The sequence below is a fragment of the Aotus nancymaae genome, unplaced genomic scaffold, assembly GCF_030222135.1.
Source record: "Aotus nancymaae isolate 86718 unplaced genomic scaffold, 86718_ANA_hifiasm-v0.15.2.pri h1tg000019l, whole genome shotgun sequence".
In the NCBI taxonomy this organism is placed as follows: Eukaryota; Metazoa; Chordata; class Mammalia; order Primates; family Aotidae; genus Aotus; species Aotus nancymaae.
This window is the reverse complement of record NW_026988431.1, coordinates 53,634,957-53,654,861: the sequence shown is the minus strand read 5'-3', so window position 1 is coordinate 53,654,861 and position 19,905 is coordinate 53,634,957. Positions and strand designations below refer to the sequence as shown.

General features: G+C 38.1%; 1 protein-coding gene across 3 annotated transcripts in view; it reads right to left on the bottom strand.

Annotated features, from left to right (window-relative positions):
- The window catches only part of PPM1L (protein phosphatase, Mg2+/Mn2+ dependent 1L), a 304,389-nt gene that overhangs the window by 183,365 nt on the left and 101,119 nt on the right, over positions 1–19,905 (bottom strand). The gene's annotated exons all lie outside the window — the stretch shown is intronic.

The window sequence follows — 19,905 nt, the reverse complement described above, 5'->3', positions numbered from 1 at the left end:
TTTTATTTTTCAAATGCTGCTGAATAAGTGAGAAAAATCAGAAGCTGTTCTCTGTATCAAGAATCACACATGTAACCATTTAAAAAATTACCATAAAGTAAAACAAAGATCTACTGTCCTATGAAATAAAGTTTCACTATATCACAGAAACTCCACTAAGTTTTATTATATCCTAATATCATTTGAAAGAGGGTTGAATGTGTATCACTGTGAGAGACTGGAGAAAAGGATAACTAACAGCAAAATCTGGGTGGAGAGGGGTGGAAATGGGTGATTCTAGTAACTTGTCCCTTGCTCAAGATGCTGAATGTCAATTTGATTGGGTAAATGTTAAACTTTTGGCAGGTGAGAGGCTGTTTTCAGCAAAGGACAGATACTTTTTAAAAAGTTTTTATTCTGCCCATACTGGTATTTGATAGAAACAGGAATTTAAGTAAGGATTCCTTGACTTTTTTTTAAACATACAATGCTATTTTACCAGTAATATGATTTAATTCAATATAGGCAGGAACACATATCAGAGAGTAGAACAGTTCGGACTGCTATTGAATTAACAGCTACGAAACCTCCCACTTCACTGCAGTAAAACATTACGACAAAGCCTCATCCGCAGCATGGGAAAATGCTACTGCATTTCTTCTTCAGAAATGTATATACATAATCAGCAAATGCTCTTCTCAAAAGCACCAAATAACTCCTTCTCAAGAAGCTTGTTTTCTGAACTCTTCACCCTATATAATTTCTCAATTTTTCTCCTCTCCATTTCCCTAATTTTAACTTTATTGGCTGTGAATCTGGAAACTCATGTTTCCTATTTGCTTTTGGCTACAGACAAAATTCTTAATGTACATTAGGGAATGTAGGGATGAATGCTGTAGAGTAATGGTTAAAAAATAAAAAAATAGTAATATTCCTCTCTTCCTACTGCTGCCAAGAAGATGGTATAATTTTCTCTCTCTGTACAGAATTACCTAATTATAGAAAAGGGCATGCTCTCTGCTTATGATATCAAAAGTGGACATTTTAAAGAATGCTACCAGATGTTCTCAAAAAATGGGGGCCAGAAAAGAGAAACATGGATAACTGCAGCAGGTGAGTGATGAAAGGAAGCACCATCTCAATACATGGCAATCACACTGGAGACCTCTCTAGTATCTGATCTCCTACAGGAGCAGTCCCAAGTTGTAGTCTCCAAATCCGCAGCATCAGCACCAGCTGAAAACTTATTAGAGATCCGAATTATCAAGCTGCACACACCCTAGACTTACAAAATCAGAAACTCTAGGTGTGGGACATAGGAATCTATGTTTTAACAAGCATTTCATGGGATTCTGATTTGATTAACCAATGTCCTAAAGGAATTTACTATCTGTCAATTTATTCTGGCTTTTAATCATATATCACCCAAATTGCTACGAAAAATTTTAATGTGTATATACTCTCACTAATTTACAGGATCCTTTGAGACAAAAATTCTTTCTTTTCCCTTGTCCTCTTTGCTTTCCATCACCTACCAGTACCTCATGTACAGTTAACAACAAAAGAAAACATCATGAGTATTTATAATGACAGCAACTGAGGAGGAGGACTTTGGAGAAAGTCCTTTTTTTACTATGACACTTCCATCCACTTGAGATATCTATTCCCCTTATAGTCTTTAGGGAGGATTCTTTATTCCTGGGATGGAACTGCTCAACTTCAGAATTTGAGTAGTACAACTGAAAACAAATTAAAAGTTATATAAAATACTTCCCCTAAAGGCTTGGTGACTTTAAACAGAGAGAGAGTGAAAAAAAAAAAGGTGTGGGGGGGTAGTATTTCTTTCTCAGAAGCACCCAGTAGGGGTCACATATATGGGAAAGTTTCTCAGTTACCCCTGTGGCAGGATATAACCTTGAAACTCTTTTAACATGAAAATGTAGTTTTGTTTGCCTTCTCTTTCTTTGCTACATTCAAAGCATAAAAGGCAAATGTTTCTCCTTGCACACAAGGTGTCCTCACTATCCTCAAGCAAAGTAGAACCAGTTGTTTAGTTGCTAATAATTCAGGTTCTGAGTTTAATAAATGTTTGGAGCTTAATCATGGTTCCTAGGGAGGACCTAACAACAGGGGCATTCTTCAATCAAGCATAAATAAATGAAATGTGTTCAGATGTGTTCTGTTTGCACTGAGCACAAATCCTATTAAACTGAATGTGTGAAGATATTCTACATCATGATGGAAAGGATCACTGGTGCCTTCCATAATCTATATCTGATATTTTTTAAAAGTGATTCCCACTTCTCCAATTAATGTATCTGTAGGCTCTTCAAGCCAATCTGAAAGGGGTCCTGTTGTGGACTGAATGTTTGCATCCCGCCAAAATTCATATGATGAAACCCTAACCTTCAATGTGATGGTATCTGGAGATGGGGCCTTTGAGAAGTAAGTAGGTTTAGATGAGGTCATGAGGGTGGGCCCTCATGAGGTTAGTGCCCTTATAAAGAGACCACCAGATAACTTGCTCTCATGTGATTTCTCTCCCCACCATGTGAGGACACAGCCAGAAAGCAACCATCTGCAAGCCAGGAAAAGGGCCCTCACCAGGAACTAAATAAGCCAGAACTTTGATTTTAGACTTTTCAGTCTTCAGAACCATGAGAAATAAACGTCTGTTGTGTAAGCCAGCCAGTTGATGATTTTTTGTTATAGCATCCTAAGTGGACTAATACACCAACCCTGAACTACTATTCCATGTCTTCTCAGTAGAACTCTAAACCCAAGTCCTTATTAAAGCTAAGACAGACTTTTGTTTGCCTATGCCAGTGCATGTGTGAGCTGAAGTATCTGTATGCACTCCAACTGGGCCAATGTGCAACGGCCTGTGGGGAAGAGATGGTAATTATAGGAGTTAAAATTAAATTATTTAGGCAGATAGTGATGTTAAGGAAGTCCTTGGTAAGGTTTCCCTTTTAATGAAAAGCAGCCCCCAAATCATTTCTTCTCTAACAAAGAGCAGCCTGTACAATCGAGCTGCAAACATAGGGAAGCTTGCATGGGTGAATGCTGGCAGCTGTGCCAATATGAAAAGACAACCTGGGGCTAAGCATGTTCAACATGGTGGCTCCATCTTCCCTCTTCCTTGCCAACCACCTGTACAGTAAGGAGCAGACAAGATTAGGGTGGGGTGGCCAGCTTCTTCGTGCACTATGTAAACATCACACCTGGTTCAACTAATCTCTGGATCCTATGTACATCAGACACCACCTCCTTAGGTCAGTCTATAAAATCCAGTACACTTCACTTTGGATTGGAAGCCCTACTCGGGAGCCCCTCTCTCTTGTAGGAGAGAGAGTTATTCTCCTTTCTCTTTCTTTTGCCTACTAAACCTCCACTCTTAAACCCACTTCTTATGTGTCTGCATACTCTATTTCCTTGGCATGAGACAACAAACCTCAGGTATTTACACCAGACAATCATGCCACTTTAGTGGTACCTGGTACCTACCCTAAAAAACAAAATTATTTCTATGAGCCAGGCATAACTGGAAAGCAACAGAAAGCTGCCAGACCTGAAGAGGATGTCCACACTGAGACGAGAAGCATCTCAGCTGAAACAAATTGCACACATCTTGCCATGAAATTGGAGATGTGAAAAACTTAGCTTGCACTTGCCATAAGCTTGGAGATAAGAAGAACTCTAAAAATGGCAAAAGCCAAATTTTTCTCCAGCCTGGTTCTCTGCAGGAAATCAAACTATTCAAAAAAGCTTTTTTGATTGTTATTTCTTACAGAACTGAGCTTGAAGATATATTTATACCCATGACATACATGGCTAATGACAAATAGACCTTTGAGGAGTATTCAAATTAAATCTAGGTCTCTGCCATGAAACACCAAAGCAAATATTAGACTTTTTAAAAAATGCAAAGCCTGTCCTTGGCTGGATTCCTGCAAACCTAGACTCTCTAGAATGTGGCAATGTCCCTTTCTCTGTGGCTAATTAGTAAAACTATCCTTTTCCTTGTTGTTGGGGATTCTTAGCCTATGATTGGTTGCCTAGATGCAGAAGTCATTCCCAAAGGATATAAAAATAGCAAATGCTTTTTGTCACATGCTAGGCTCAGGCTGCTGTGTGCAAGACTCTAAAACAACATGAAGCCTTTTTTCATTCCCTTCTGTGTCACCAGGGAAAATGACCACCCCCCACAGGACCCCCTGCAATATGGCGCTCTAGCCACTGTAACATTGTAGTTGTGCCCACACAGAGACTCTGTATTGAAAGGACTTCTAGTAACTCAATGCAGAGTATATGGGAGTGCTGAGTTTCCAGGGCCCCATTGTTTGCTAGTAAATCAATTCCTCTAAATGTAGAATTCAGTGGTGCCACTCATATAGTAATAGCACAGTGTCTGCAGTAACAGGAGCACTCTCAGAGAGATTTGGGCTCTGCTGAGGAGCACACAGATGAATTTCTTCTAATATCTTGTTTGCCAGTTTTCTACTATAAATTATCTATGCTGCTGAAGCAAGACATGATATACATATAAAACACTGAAGTAATCAGGATCTCATTCAACATCAATATAGTTTTCCTTGTTCTTCTACAACTCTACGGCAGCACAGTTTGCCATCATTTCACAGTAACAAGTGTGACAGGGAGAGTGCACACACACAAATATACACACAAAACCAGAATGGTCTTCAAGTTTTTCTCTCAGAAGTTTTCAAACCCTTGATTTACTGTCGTAAGTCACTCAAATCTGAAGTATTAGAAGTAGGAATCTTCTCCTTTAAACACTCAACAGTTGGTGTCACCATGAAGGATGTTATTTTGTATCATTCGTATACAACCTGTATACTTCCTACAGAAAGCAGATTTGATCCAAGGAACTGATGAAAGAAGGTTCCACCAAGATCATCAAAATCCCCACAAAGCTTGTCTGCACACTTTTCCTAATAGATTTGGTGGAGTTCCTTAAACTTTTCAAGACTAGGACTTACAACAAATAAGAGAAGGCATGCTTGATTCTGAAGGAAAATGTGTGAAAAAGGCTGGAGTTTGTGTACTACACTGAATGTCAAGAGTCTTAAGGATCATCCAGGACAAGTCAGAGGAAGGTAGAAGATAAAATGCTGAATTATCACTGACAGTCATTCCGCATGACAGTTATGAACACACTGACCTTAGAGTCACATATAGCCCTGAAGAAGGGCACACTGTAAGAAGGGCATGCTGTAAGAAGGGCATATAGGATAGGATATATATTGGTGATACAAATCCCAGCTACCAGCTATATGACCTGGACAAGTTTTACTTGACCTAAATGTGTTTCTTTACCTATAAAAAAGGAAGAGTAATAAAAATCTACCTCATACGATTGTTATAATGATTAAATGAGAAGATGTTCAGGCACTTAGCATAGTGCCTTGCACATAGTAAATCCTCAATAACTTCTAGCTATTTTTATTTAATTTCCAAGGCTCCCTCCAAATCCCCCTATTAGGTAGAATATCGAATCCAAAAGAAAACTAGAATTTTCATACTGCTTCCCAAAAGATGTGTTAGGATCCTAATAAAAGGAATGAAGAGACTTATTTGCACAGGGGACTACCAAGCAACATCTTGGAATTAATGGAATTAGCTGTAACACAACTATAAATAATCAGGAAACTAATATTTTAAACATGTTGATATGGAAGATAGCCTTGATATTTTGTAGTCTAACAACAATAAGATTCTGTAATATTATTCCAGACAAGTAATTTTACAATAGCACAAATGCCACTCTCTTTAAGATGCAAAAACGGGAAACTAACTAAATAAATAAGTGTATTCCATATCAATAATCCTGCCTTGTAATAATCTGAAGGCATACTTGTATGCTAGAGATTACAATTTAGGTGTTATAGTTTGAATATTTATAATAGCCATCATTCTGGATATATACCTATCATACAATATATGCAAAATAAATGCAAAGGGGCTTAAAATAATAACAATGTTTATTTTGCTCATGAATCTGCAATTTGGACAAGGGCTCAGAGTTTATTTCTGCTCTACTCTATGTCAGCTGGACCAGCTGGAAGGCTGGGGCTGAGAAGTCATCTGACAGCTTGCTCGGTCACATGTCTGTCCTATTGCCTAAACTGGGAAAACTCAAACAACTGGGGGCTAGAACAGCTGGGGTTCCTCTGGCATACCCCTTTAACTCTGTAGAGTCTTTCCATGTGCTCTCTCCAACATGGTATATTCAGGGTACCTGGACTCAAGTTTCCAATGCACATGTCACAAGACAGAAAGAGGACCAGGAGGAGGCTGTATTACCTTTTAGGGCCTTGCCTTCTTGTCCTGGAACTCACATATCATTATCAATTCTATACATTCTATTCATCCACACAAGTTTAAGCAGGGGGGACATAGCCCTCTACCTCTCAGTAGAGGAATGTGAAACCACAGTGTAAGAAGGGCATATAGGATAGGATATATATTGGTGGCACAATTTTTGGAAAGTATAATCTGCCACAGTTATCTTAGTTTTCACACGGTGTATCAGTCAGAGTTCTTGGTTACAAGCAATAGAAATCAATTTTGGCAGACTTAAAGGGGAAAAAGTATATCTGAAGGATGCTGGAATATCTAAGACTTGAAGGAAAAGCTAGAAGCCTGATCTGGAAGTGAGCCAGAATCAAGGAGGGCTGAAGGGAGAGTAGGACACAGGGACTCAGCCACAGAAGAGTCTGGTTAACACACCTCTCTCATCAGCACTGCTGCGACTTGACAATGATGTTGCTGGACTCTCAACACCGCCACTGCTAAAAAGAATAAACTATTTCTGCATCTTTGAGTTATGCACTCAAGATTCAAAGTTCTGGGTGAGTAATTCTGATTGGCTGAACCCAATTCACATAGCTGCAGCCTAGCTTCTAAAGATGAAAATATCTGCCCCCGTCTAGAAAAGGAATCCTGCCTCCCACAAAAACCGATACAACAAAGAATTCATGCCAGATAAAAACAGAGGTTCCAACACTGCGTAGCCAAAAACCTAGCAAATGTCTGATATAGACAGAAAATAGATAGCCCTCTACAATTTTGATATAAAAGACCATACCATTTTCTGTCAGCAAAGGATAAGACCAGAGCCTGGTTAATAATCAGGTCTTAATTTGGAATAAAGGCCAAATCCTTAATCCATGATGCAAGTCCATTTTCTCATAGTGACATGTATTAAATTAATTAGGATCATAATTCTACTAGAACTCTGAGAGGCTGAGGTGGGCAGATCGCTTGAGATCAGGAGTTCAAGACTAGCCTGGCCCACATGGTAAAACCCTATCTCTACAAAAATACAAAAATTAGCCAGGCATGGTGACATGTGCCTGTAGTCCCAGCTACTCAGGAGGCTAAGGCATGAGAATCACTTCAACCCAGGAGGTGGAGGTTGGAGTGAGCCAAGACTGCACCACTGCACTCCAACCTGGGTGACAGAGTGAGACTCTGCCTCAAAAAAAAAACCACGCACACACACAATAATAATTCTACTAGAGCAAGGTCCAATTCTAACACTATGAACATCCCACAAACAGAAATGTGTTTGTTCTCTTCACAGAGAATGGGTTTGTATATACCCAGTGCAAGGACAGGTAATATTCCATAGTTTACCTATAGGTCACCTGTTTTGAATTTAGAACAACATTTTCCAAACAATGATTAAATTTCCAGGTTAGTACATAAGCAGCTAATTAGCCCAGAAATTTATGCAGCTGATTCTGGTCATTAATATTGTTTACAGAATAAGTGGTACGGTATTTATATCATGGCTTTTACAAGACAGAGATGCCCACATGCTCATTAGAACCTAGAATACCTTTCCCTTAGCCTTGGCAACAGAAAGACTCTCTTTGCCTCAGCTTCACTGGGAGCAGGAAGTTAGCCACCCTGTAACAGTGGGAAGAAAAAAGAGTCCATGCCAAGGTAACTGTTCATATGGAAGTTAAACATTACCTACATATTAGGATAAAGACTCTATCTAAACATACCTACATATTAGGATAAAGACTCCATTTAAATACTTCACAAACTTCCGAATGCAAAGTTACTTGACAAACTTTGATTTTCCCCAAATCCTAAACAGCATAACTAATATCTTTGAACCTCTGCCTCTCAGGTTCAAGAGATTCTCCTGCCTCAGCTTCCCAAGTAGCTGGGACTACAGGCGCCTGCCACCACGCCAGGCTAATTTTCTTTTTTGTATTTTTAGTAGAGATGGGGTTTCACTATGTTAGCCAAGCTGGTCTTGAATTCTTGACCTCATGATCACTCACCTCAGCCTTTCAAAGTGCTTAGATTACTGGAGTGAGCCACCATGCCCAGCCTTAATGTCTTTATACAAATTTTGAATGTCTAAAACTAATAGTATATTTAATGTTTTTCTTATACTACTTAACAATAAATTAAAATGCAATCAAAATTTAATTCTGGTTTGTTCCCTGTTATATAAGTGAGCACAAAATAATGGAGAAAATTTAAACTTCCTGAGGGCAGAGGACCTGACTTGTTTGTCTTGTTCACTGCTGTATCCCCAGTTCCTAGTACAGGGCATGTGGAAGTGCTCAAGAGTATCAGTTGTTGTTGTTGTCAAAGTTTTAAAGGGATGAAAGAGGGAGAAAAAAATAACAAAAACAAGAAAGAAAATAGTAATGGATTATTTTAGAAAAGATATTTAGGTCAATAATACCTAAGAATTGTTCATTCATTTCTTCTGGCTACCTGGATGATAAAAATAACCCCTAAACCCTTCTCTCCAAAACTTAGATGATTCTTCTCTTTGTCCCCCAAAAGTGACAGAAAATGGCCAACATGTACTTCTTAAACCGCTGAGTGATTACCAGCTGTTAGCTTCAGTGCACACTAAAAGCCCATATCACCTTTCAACACTGCAGGAGTGTCTTGCTTTGGGCAAAGACTTATTTCTCAGGAAAAGATTGTTCTGAGTAAAATGATAGAAGATTTGTGTTGCACATAACATAGCTTTAGTGTTCAGTGACTGCTGGATAAGATAAATAATGAAAAAAATATGCTTTAATTAAAACACAAAAGTGGACATTTTCTGTTCAATAAAAATGTTCTAATTATGCTACCTGAATTACAATGTGAACCATAATAAAAAAAATACTTCAGTAAGAAAAAAATTATAAATGACACCTACATGTAAAATACTCTCAAATATTATTTTAAAAATAAGAAAAAAGGGAAGGAGACAACAGAGGAAAAAAACAGAGGGAAACAATTCATAATACCTACAGAGCCTGCTAAAATGAAGTGAATCACTAACTCTTAGGATTGGAAATAACATAAAATATATCTAACCATCCCATATCAGTTTTCAGTTTAAAAGCTATCTAAGAAAGATGCGAGATTTCCCAACCTAATCAAACTAAGATGTTAGAATTATTGGCATATTTAATCTTGTTTAGATGGCTGAGGTTCTTGGTTTAACAAACATGTTTTTTAAAGTATTCCTTCACTAATCTTAATCTCTTCATGCTTCAGTCTTAAAACCATTTCCTTTTATTTTGCCCTTAGCAGAGATGAAGAACAGCTAATCCCCAAAGTCTGGAACAGAACACTTCACGTGCATGAAGACCGTTTTGATAATATATCACCTTTTTACTCCTGCTCCTCTGAAATAGATCAGATCTCTCCCTTTAGCCTCTTTTTGTTTAGGTTTTTAGATTCCACTGCTACATACTTCTTGATTCTTCCAAACTATCTTCTCTTCTCACTCAAGCTCAAATCCTATTCCAAAAAGGCTTTGAACAGTGCCGATTATAAGAAAATAGTTTAGAGAAATATAACAGCAGACTTTGAAACTGAAGCCTTGACATTTATATATATTTTAAAGCTGAGGTGGAAAGGGAATAAAAATTTCTAAAGCATCCTAGAATAGATCCTTGGATTTCAAGCCAATTACTTTTAAGTTACCTACTTAAATTTCCAGTTTTGGATTCAATCAAAGGGTCGTGCTACTTAGTTTCTGAGAAATTACAGAGGTGTGCTCAATAGACAAGAGGGCAGGTCCCATTTGCCTATCAAGATTTAAAAATAACCACTCTTTCCCACACAGCCATCTTCTCTCTTTTATTATTATTATTTCATGATTTGCCAAGAGCTAAAACCATTCTACAACATTTGTTTCAATGAAATAGTACAGAGGACAATTGAAATCATTTTCTATTAATTATTCCGTTTACATAAATTGTGTGTAAAGACCTGTCTTATGTGAGAGGATCACAGTAAGTCTAATTATCAGCATCAGGAAAATTCATTACAATTTTAAAAACTTTGATTCCCTGGCTTTAAAGTCAATGGTACCTGCCAAAACACAGAAGTGACCAAGAAGTGTCACATTCATGAATTGCTGGGAACTGTCATTCATGAATTACCACGGAGACACAGCAGTGCTGCTTTAAGTATCCACTACAGTTTCCACCTCTCTGCCTATATTGTGGGTCTCAGGTTACTGTGATGCCATCAACTAAGGATTTTCTAGAGATTATTATGTCTTACACCAGAGCAAGGGGCTCCTAGTTATTACAGTGGCTTGATTTTTTTCAATGCATAAGGAATTTAAAATTATTTTTGAAAAATGTGGATACTTCTGATGTCTTTATTCATAAATAAACAATCTTCTATCATATTCTGATATTCTTGGGATATTTTGGAGGACAATTGCTTCGTGATCTTTGACCAACCTTAACTTGGAGGGTGAGTGGGACAACTTTGTCATAGTGGTGAAGAGGTTATAGCACTCTGCCCTATGATCCTTTACCTGGCATTTTAGCCTTCTACCTTGAGGTCTGCGCAGGGTTTGATAACTCCTTCTCCCCCACTGCCACCACCCTCATACACTTCTCCCGTGGTCAGGATGTGGAAGGGAAAGTGGCAGGTGCTGGCAAGAAATACTAAACCTGTCCTCAGCGCAAATTTCGAACTGTTGCTACCACAGAGATATGTATCAGGAGGGTTTGAGTAACAGTGACAGCTGGACAAGAGCAGCAGTGAGGGCAGCACATGATTCTAGCAACAACAAACAAGCCAAGACTAAAGCATCCCACAGCAATGCCTGAATTAAATGCCAGGGCTTCTAAGCTCTACGCAACTACATTCTTCCTAGAGTGTTCTTAGCTGGAGAGAACATTCCCGTACCCAGTCATGTTTGCAATAATCTTTCTTTTGAGTACAAAAAATGAGACCAATTTACATACATACAAATATTTGTAAACACATACATACATACATACACACACACACACACACACACACACACAGTACCAAAGGCAGAAACTATAAAAGACTGTTATTCTATTCCACTGAATCTAAGACGACTGTTTTTTTCACATTTTAACATTTCTGAAATCAATATATGTCATACAATTTTTGGAAAAAACAATAGCTCTGACAACATACAAAACAAAACTTGAATTTCCATATGGCAAAAAATATCATATATACTGTTAAGAAGCAAAACTGAAAAAAATACTTATAACATGCCTAACATAAGGTTTATACCCTTAATAACCAGGAGTTTTTCCAAATCAAGCCAAAGATGAGCAAACAATACGGAAAAGGGATAATGATGGGCATAAGAAATTTACAAAAGGGGGGCAGGAAATTTTATATCTAAATAGTTTTGTTATTATTATTGTAACGATACTCACATAGTCCTACCTCTACCCTGATGCTCCTAAAAGTCCAGTTATTAATTTAGGCTGGAGAAAAGGGAAAAAAGAAAGGATCTTCTCTGTTCCAGGCACTGTACTTGTAGATTTCACAAACATGAATTCATTGACGCCTCAGAACAATCCTAGAGCTTAATATTGTGCAGATGAGGAAAGCAAGGATTAGAGAAGCTGAGTGATTTAAACAAATTCTCAGAGCAGGTATAGTAAAGCTCACATTCCTGGGTCAGAGGCCTTAGACACTCAATCAAAGCACAATTCTAGAAACCCTGTTCAGATACAAGAGGCTTCTCTGAAAATGAAGAGCCAGACCTTAAAGTTTTAAACTCAAAGCAAATATTACCATTAATGCCAGAGGTATCACATTCCATGAATCAACAATGTTTGTATCTAGTTGCATAGGAGAATTATTAAAGTTCTGTTGTGATTTTCTCCGTCGGACAGGAAGAAATTAACTGTCATATTAAATATGTTTCAATTCAAAGATTAAGTGTTTTTTTGTTTAAAAGCACAGATAACTTTCTACAAGTAAAACCATGACTTGGGGGAAAAAAAAAAACGCCTCAATCCCTAAGTGTCATTAAAATCTGTCCACTTTACTAAAATGAAGCATGTGCATCAAAAATAAGTAGATCCCTATTCCTCAGACTGGGTTTTAGGTGGAAACAAGATGATGAAAAATAGCCCCCAAATTTTTATTGAGATACATGCAAAGAAGATGGGCCAGTAAAAAGTAGCCCTGGCTCTGGTGGCCCAGAGAAAAGAGATACTAATTAAATAAATGGTCTGACAGACAACAGGGCAACTGGTGTTAATGTTATGACCGTGTTGTACAGGTGAGGCCCTGAAATTTTACCCTAATTCTCTAGCTCCCCTAACACTGAAGTCTTGGCAGGGTGCCTTGAAGACAAGCCACAGTCCAGGAAGTCAGCAATGTTGCATCTGCTGACAGCCACCTACTTCTCCAGGTAGAAAATGCCAAAACCCTCCTTTCTTCCCTAAGACCAGGGCTGGGGGAATAGAGAGGATAGGTAACAGGTATCACTTGTGTATTTGTACACAGAAAAACAGCTCTCTTGCTCTCTTTTAAAGTATCAGGTATTAGGAGTGCTCAGTTTGACGCATGTGGCTGCGTTACAGAGGATTAAAACAGGATGCCTACAATTTTTCAGTCTTAGAAGCCATTCTACAATATCAGTCTACAGCTTATATAATACTTCTCAACTCCCATCAAAGGCTGATATTTCTTTTTTTTTTTGAGACGGAGTTTCGCTCTTGTTACCCAGGCTGGAGTGCAATGGCGCGATCTCGGCTCACCGCAACTTCCGCCTCCTGGGTTCAGGCAATTCTCCTGCCTCAGCCTCCTGAGTAGCTGGGATTACAGGCATGCGCTACCGTGCCCAGCTAATTTTTTGTATTTTTAGTAGAGACGGGGTTTCACCATGTTGACCAGGTTGGTCTCGATCTCTTGACCTTGTGATCCACCCGCCTCGGCCTCCCAAAGTGCTGGGATTACAGGCGTGAGCCACCGCGCCCGGCCAAAGGCCGATATTTGTTCATCACCTTTATGCAGACCAGCCTGTTCTTTTAAAAAACAACTTAATTTTTTTTTAACAAGCAAAATGTAACCCAGCATGAAGTCAAGTGGTTTAGGTTATTTAACCTGAATTCCGATAGTTTTTGAAAATATGTTAAATACATTAAAGTGTCATAGACAGTCTGTCCTGGAATTCTGCCTCCAAAAAAGTTCCAAATCAAAAGGACGAAACGAAAATGACTCTTTTCAGCACAGACGTTTAACCTTTAGAATGCTACCATGCCACCAACTTGCACTGTGTCTGCTGCATTTCATCAGCCATTCTTCAGAACATCATCGCTATTTTCTAACCATAGTAACCAAAAAAATCGTATTTTCCACTACTTCATTTACAAAAACATGACGTTTACGTTGTCTGTTTGCAATATTGACTAAAAAATATTTTATTCAGGACAAAATTTTCCTCCAGATTTAAGTATATAAGGAAAAAGGAGGGAAAGAAAGGAAGCCAGGAAATGTGAACAATGTGTCAAGAAAAGTTACTTGTAATTAATAAAATTTTAAACATCATAACAGTATAGAGGAGGGGGTGAGAGAACCCAGATAACACTTACATATATGTCCTTAAAATCTAAAAAAAAAGATAGTAAAATAACAACTTCACAAGCCTGTTTTCTCTAATGAAAAAAAAAATAGAACATGGAACTCATCTTAGGCCAAAATAGTAAATGGGAGTCTGATTTTAAGATTTCTGTTAAATCAACTAAGGCTACAGGGCATTTTAAGAGTTCATTAAAAATTCAATAAACAATAAAATAATTTCCAGTAACTGCACATTTTTTGCTGATCATCTTTCCTCTCAGTTCTTTTAAAAGTTATAAGGAGTTCAAAACCAGACTGGGTAACATAGTGAGACCCTGTTTCTACAAAAAAATAAAAATTAGCTGGGTGAGGTGGCACATGCCTATGGTCCCAACTACTCAAGAGGCTGAGGTAGAATCACTTGAGACCAGGAGGCCAAGGCTGAAGTGAGCCATGATTGCACCACTGCACTCCAGCCTAGACGACAGAGAGAGATTCTGTCTCGAAAAAATAAAAAATAAATAAATTGGTAATGAAAGAAAACTATTGAGTCCAAATATTAGTCCAAGAGATTATGAATTATAAAAAGAAGTAATCAGATATCATATTAATTGCTCAAAATATTTCATGAATAAAGTATATAAAACATACGGAAGAATGAGTTAATTATTTTAGGAGAGATGGTTTACAATTATCACACCTTAGTATAGTCCCATGAAAATCACATTTGACTTTTAAGAACTCCATTAAAGTGGTTCTAAGCTGAAAATCTCAAAATTCAAAGACATTTGATGCTTATATTATGTGATGATATATATCAATATTTTATAGTATTATTCTCATCATGAGCACAATATTATCTAAAATAGTAAGAATTAAGTCCTAAAAGTTGAATATTTCTAAAGGAAATGTGAATAAGTCATAAAATCTACATGGGACATGAATCTTTCCAACAAAGCAGAATAAAATTGTAAAGGTTTGTTATGTTTTCATGGACTATGTATGGCCTTACTTGAGACTGGTAAAATTGAGCAAACAGCTGCAATAACCTTAATAATTTATAAAACTAATAAAGTGAAACCACCCCATTAATATTAAAAGTTAAAAGTGTGTCTGTACAACCATTTTGTATGGTACTAAATACAGAAGATATTTTTTAAGTAGGAGGCTTTACTCTCCTGAAATTCAGAACAGCATTAGCCAAGTACCTTTCTGAGCACTGACAGGAGAAAAACTCCCTATGTCTAATAGGGGGAGAAAAAACTGCAGCAGCTTCAATGGTTCAGGATAACCTGAGAGGCCTTACTGAGTAAGGCCAATTGTCAACATGATTATTTGGTCTTTGACAGATACACCAAACTACATTCTAAGGTAAAAATACAATTGTTCTCCGTGACAACTTCTGATGCTAAGAGGTACATATTTAATATTACTTGCTTTTTAATAACCTGCCATGAGCCTACCCTCATTACCTAATGAGCATTAACTGGATAACTGGATAAATCTATATCACTCACTGAAATAAAGAATTTCCTACTTATATCCGAAATCTGCTAAAAGACCCATTTGTCTTATAACCCCATTTTTTTTTTTTTTTTTTTTTTTTTTTGGAGACAGAGTCTCACTCTGTTTCCAGGCTGGAGTGCAGTGGCACAATCTCAGCTCACTGCAACCTCCACCTCCCAGGTTCAAGCAATTCTCCTGCCTCAGCCTCTCGAGTAGCTGGAACTACAGGTGTGCACACCATGCCCAGCTAATTTTTGTATTTTTTGTAGAGACGAGTTTTCACCATATTGGCCAGGATGGTCTCAATCTCTTGACCTTGTGATCCCCCACCTCAGCCTCCCAAAGTGCTGGGATTACAGGTGTGAGCCACCATGCTCGGCCAACTAATTTTTTTTTTTTTTTTTAGAAAAAAAGCAGAACAATTTTGAAACTAACTCAAAGGGGCTAATTACTATAACAGCAAAAGATATATTTTAAAGTGGTTTATATTAGGCAATCCTATATTATAGACCTTAAGGTCAACAAAAATATAATTCCTAGGACCTTCCATCTACCCTAAAATTACTTTTTCAAAGCTTTAAAATGTTTCTAGGATTTGATGAACAAGTTCACATTTGCCCTATTTGCATACTTCATGATTTCATAAATCTGGATCATGTCTGGTCTGAGACTTTATCTTTCTAGAAAGTCAGTCTTCCTGGTTAGCCATTATGCTGAAGCCACTTAGCCTCAATTGTTGACTTTCCCAGAATGCCTCAGCTCTCTGCTTTCTGATATTTGGCATCAAAACTGGAGACATTAAAAACAAATTACAGCTATGACAAAAATAATATTTTTAAAATTTTGTCTTTTCAAAAACTATTTATTGTCTGGCTAGTTTTAATAACCTGTATAAACTTCCTCAATGGGCTGAATTCATCTGCAGACAACACACGGTAGATTAAAGTGTTGGACTTTTATCTGAAGCTTAGATACCCAGTTTTTCTACCCACTTATAAGATATAAACTTCCTAGAAAATCTTGGCTAACACTTTACTCAGAAATTTCTACAACCATATTTTCTTAATTTCCTGTTGAAAATAAAGCACTCTGTCTAATACCCAGATGAATACTGGGCCTTGGACCTCTTTCTGGAAACAGCAAGAATCTCTTGGGGAAATGGTACCATGTCAGTAGTGGTAGTTATCCATGACGACAAGGCTTATGTCTTATTCATCTATTCATATCTGGCATCTGGTGAATGATAGATGCTCAAGAACATATTTGTTGAAAGAATTAATAAAGATTTGAAACCAACATGATGAAATGGAGACAAATTACTCTGGAACACTAATGTTCATTTATATATCCATTCACATGTTCCTTCTAGGCTAGAAGCAGATGATAGTCAAGGAAAACGAGGGTAGCTGGGTGTGGTGGCTCACCCCTGTAATCCCAGTATTTAGGGAGGCTGAGGTGGGCAGATTGCTTGAGTCCAGGAGTTTGAGACCAGCCTGGGCAACACGGCAAAATGCCATCTCTAAAAAAAAAAAAAAATGAAAATTAGTCAAGTGCCTGCAGTCCCAGCTACTTAGGAGGCTGAGGTGGAGGGATCACGTGAGCCCGGAAAGTGGAGGCTACAGTGAGCTGTGATTGCACCGTTGCAATGCAGCCTGGGCAACAGAGTGATACCCTGTCTCAAAAAGAAATGAAAGAAAAAACAGACAAGGAAGAATAAGGTTCTAAGAAATTCTTGGGACATGATTTCACAAAAGGAGTCATTGAGACTCCAGAAGTCCAATACAGAGTGGTAACAAATCTAATAAAATGTTCTGAGTAATGGAAGGAGAGATTCTGAGGTATTTTGTTGAGAGTCTTTCAAGCACTGCTAAAATCAGCTTCTTTATCTACCAAGGGTTACTTCATCTACCTATACCCACCTAGATGTTTTTTCCATCTCAGATGTTCAATTAGACTAGTTAACTTACTCTCAGAATGAAGGTTCTTACATGCATTTTCAGATTTATAAGGGGCTTGCAGGGGACTATGTATCCCCTAGAATTAAGCCCTTGATACCCGGAAGAGAAGAGTGCTCAAGTAGAACAGTGGGACCTGAGGTTTCAGGCAGAAAGAACAGCTTACTTGAAGAAGTAGGCTTACTTGTGCGACCAAGGAGCCCACTATTGATTTTAAACTCTTAAAGACCAAACTTCACAACATACTTGAGAGCTGTCCCACCTGTAAGGGCCCTCCCTCACAGCCCAGTAACTTCGGATCACACATACAGGCACTAGACAGTTTCCACAGCAGCACATGACTTACATCAAACCTAAGACCTAAGGTTGGAGCTTTCATGAGAAAGTCAACCTGTCTTACCACCAAGTGATAAGAACAAAGATTTCTTTAGATAGTAAAAAATTGAAGTTAAATTTCTATAGGAAATAACAACTTAATAACTAAAGGCATTTAGTAGAAGAAGAGGAATAACAAGTGCTAAGCAGGAAAGAGTGAACTTAGCTGGCTGGTAGACAGCACTGAGCATCCCATGGGCGGAGAAAGTGGGAAAGAAGGCTACAAAGCTGAGGTAAGACTGGGCGCGGTGGCTCAAGCCTGTAATCCCAGCACTTTGGGAGGCCGAGGCGGGTGGATCACGAGGTCAAGAGATCGAGATCATCCTGGTCAACATGGTGAAACCCCGTCTCTACTAAAAATACAAAAAATTAGCTAGGCATGGTGGCACATGCCTGTAATCCCAGCTACTCAGGAGGCTGAGGCAGGAGAATTGCCTGAACCCAGGAGGCAGAGGTTGCGGTGAGCCGAGATCGCGCCATTGCACTCCAGCCTGGGTAACAAGAGCGAAACTCCGTCTCAAAAAAAAAAAAAAAAAAAAAAGCTGAGGTAATACCAGATAACTGAGGGCCTCTCATTTGCTATGAAGTGTTTTCAATGTGGTCTCCAAGTCTGTATTTAAAAAATTCTATAGTCTTCGGCTTAAAATCACTAGTCTAATGTGGTATTTTATTGGAAATTTTACAATTCCAATTTATATTCATCATATATATGACAAAATACATAACATGTCTGGGACAAAAACATCCAAAATGTGAAAATGTGTCAGTGGAAAGTGGAAAAATAAAAGCCACACAGGTATTGTGTTGGAGAAAGGCTAGTAAATGGATACACTGAGTGGCTGTCAAACTTAGCAGAGTATCCTGCTGTGTAACAATTTGTCTGATTGGTGTTTTTAAAGAAAATGGCAGTCTGATTTTTTATTTTTTTCCTAGGCAGACCTATAATTTAGAATAAATTAAAAGAAAAATTAAAGTGAGAGGTATTCTTTACAGTAGTGCTTTTTAAAAACTGATTATCATTTTATTCTGCTGCCACTCTTTTTTTCCCTACTCTCCTATATACAACCATTTTTATCCATAGTTTTCATTGAAAATTGAAACTCACTGGGGATTTGGCAGTATTAGGGTTTTAGAATCATGCGTGTGTGCATGTGTATGTGTGTGTATGTGTGTGTGTGTGTGTGTGTGTGTGTGTGTGTGTAGGATTAGGGATGGAGACTAAAATTTTCTGTACATCTCCTGTATAAGATTGCCCTCTCGCCAGGACCTGGGCTCAAACAGGTTGCTCAATATTTCCAATATGAATATTAACTCCTGCTATAAGCAATTCCTTTAACTTACTTTAAATCAAAACCCAGGTGTCCTATTCCACATCTCCACAGCAACTCACCTGATTTTCTTAATAGTCACTTGTGCTAGATTGATAACTGGTTTACAGAAAACATACTTGCATTTTGTGGGCATTTCAGTGCCTGAATCAAAAGGAACTACTGTGCACAGTCCAGGAGTTTCCAGGAAGCTATCTGAAGAAAACCACTTTCAACTGAAGGGGTGAAGAAGCTTTTATCAAATCAGAAGCTCAATCCCCTTATCAGGCCAGCCTTGCTCTTGTTACATGTTTTGGGATAGAACTTATTTTCTTCGACAAAATACTAAAAGTAATTTTGGGAGCAAGTGAAATATTCACAACAGCAACTCTTCCTCATCATCTTCATTAGCATCATCATCATCAGTGTGGTAGGCAGAATCATGGCCCTCCTCAAATATATCCATGCCCTAGTCCCTAACACCTGTGAATATATAACCTTACATTGCATACCAGACTCTGCAAATGTGATAAAGTTAATAATCTTGCAATGGGAATATTTTCCTCCATTATCTAGGTGGTCCCAATGTACTAGGTGGGCACAAAGGTCTTTATGAGAGAGCAGCAGGAATATCAGCCAGAGGAAATCTAGCAATGGAAGCAAAAGTTGATGCCACTGCTAGAAGGTGGCTGCACCAAAGACTGTGGCCAGTCTCCAGAAGCTAGAAAAGGCAAGGAGCAAATTCTCCAGAGTCTTCAAAAGGAACACAGGCCTGCTAACACCTGGGTTAGTGCCATAAGATGCATTTTCAGAAATCTGATCTCCAGAACCATAATAATCAACTTGTGTTGTTTCAAGTCACTTGATTTTTTTGTAATTTATAGCAGCAGTAGGAAACTAATATCATCATCAATGCATACAAC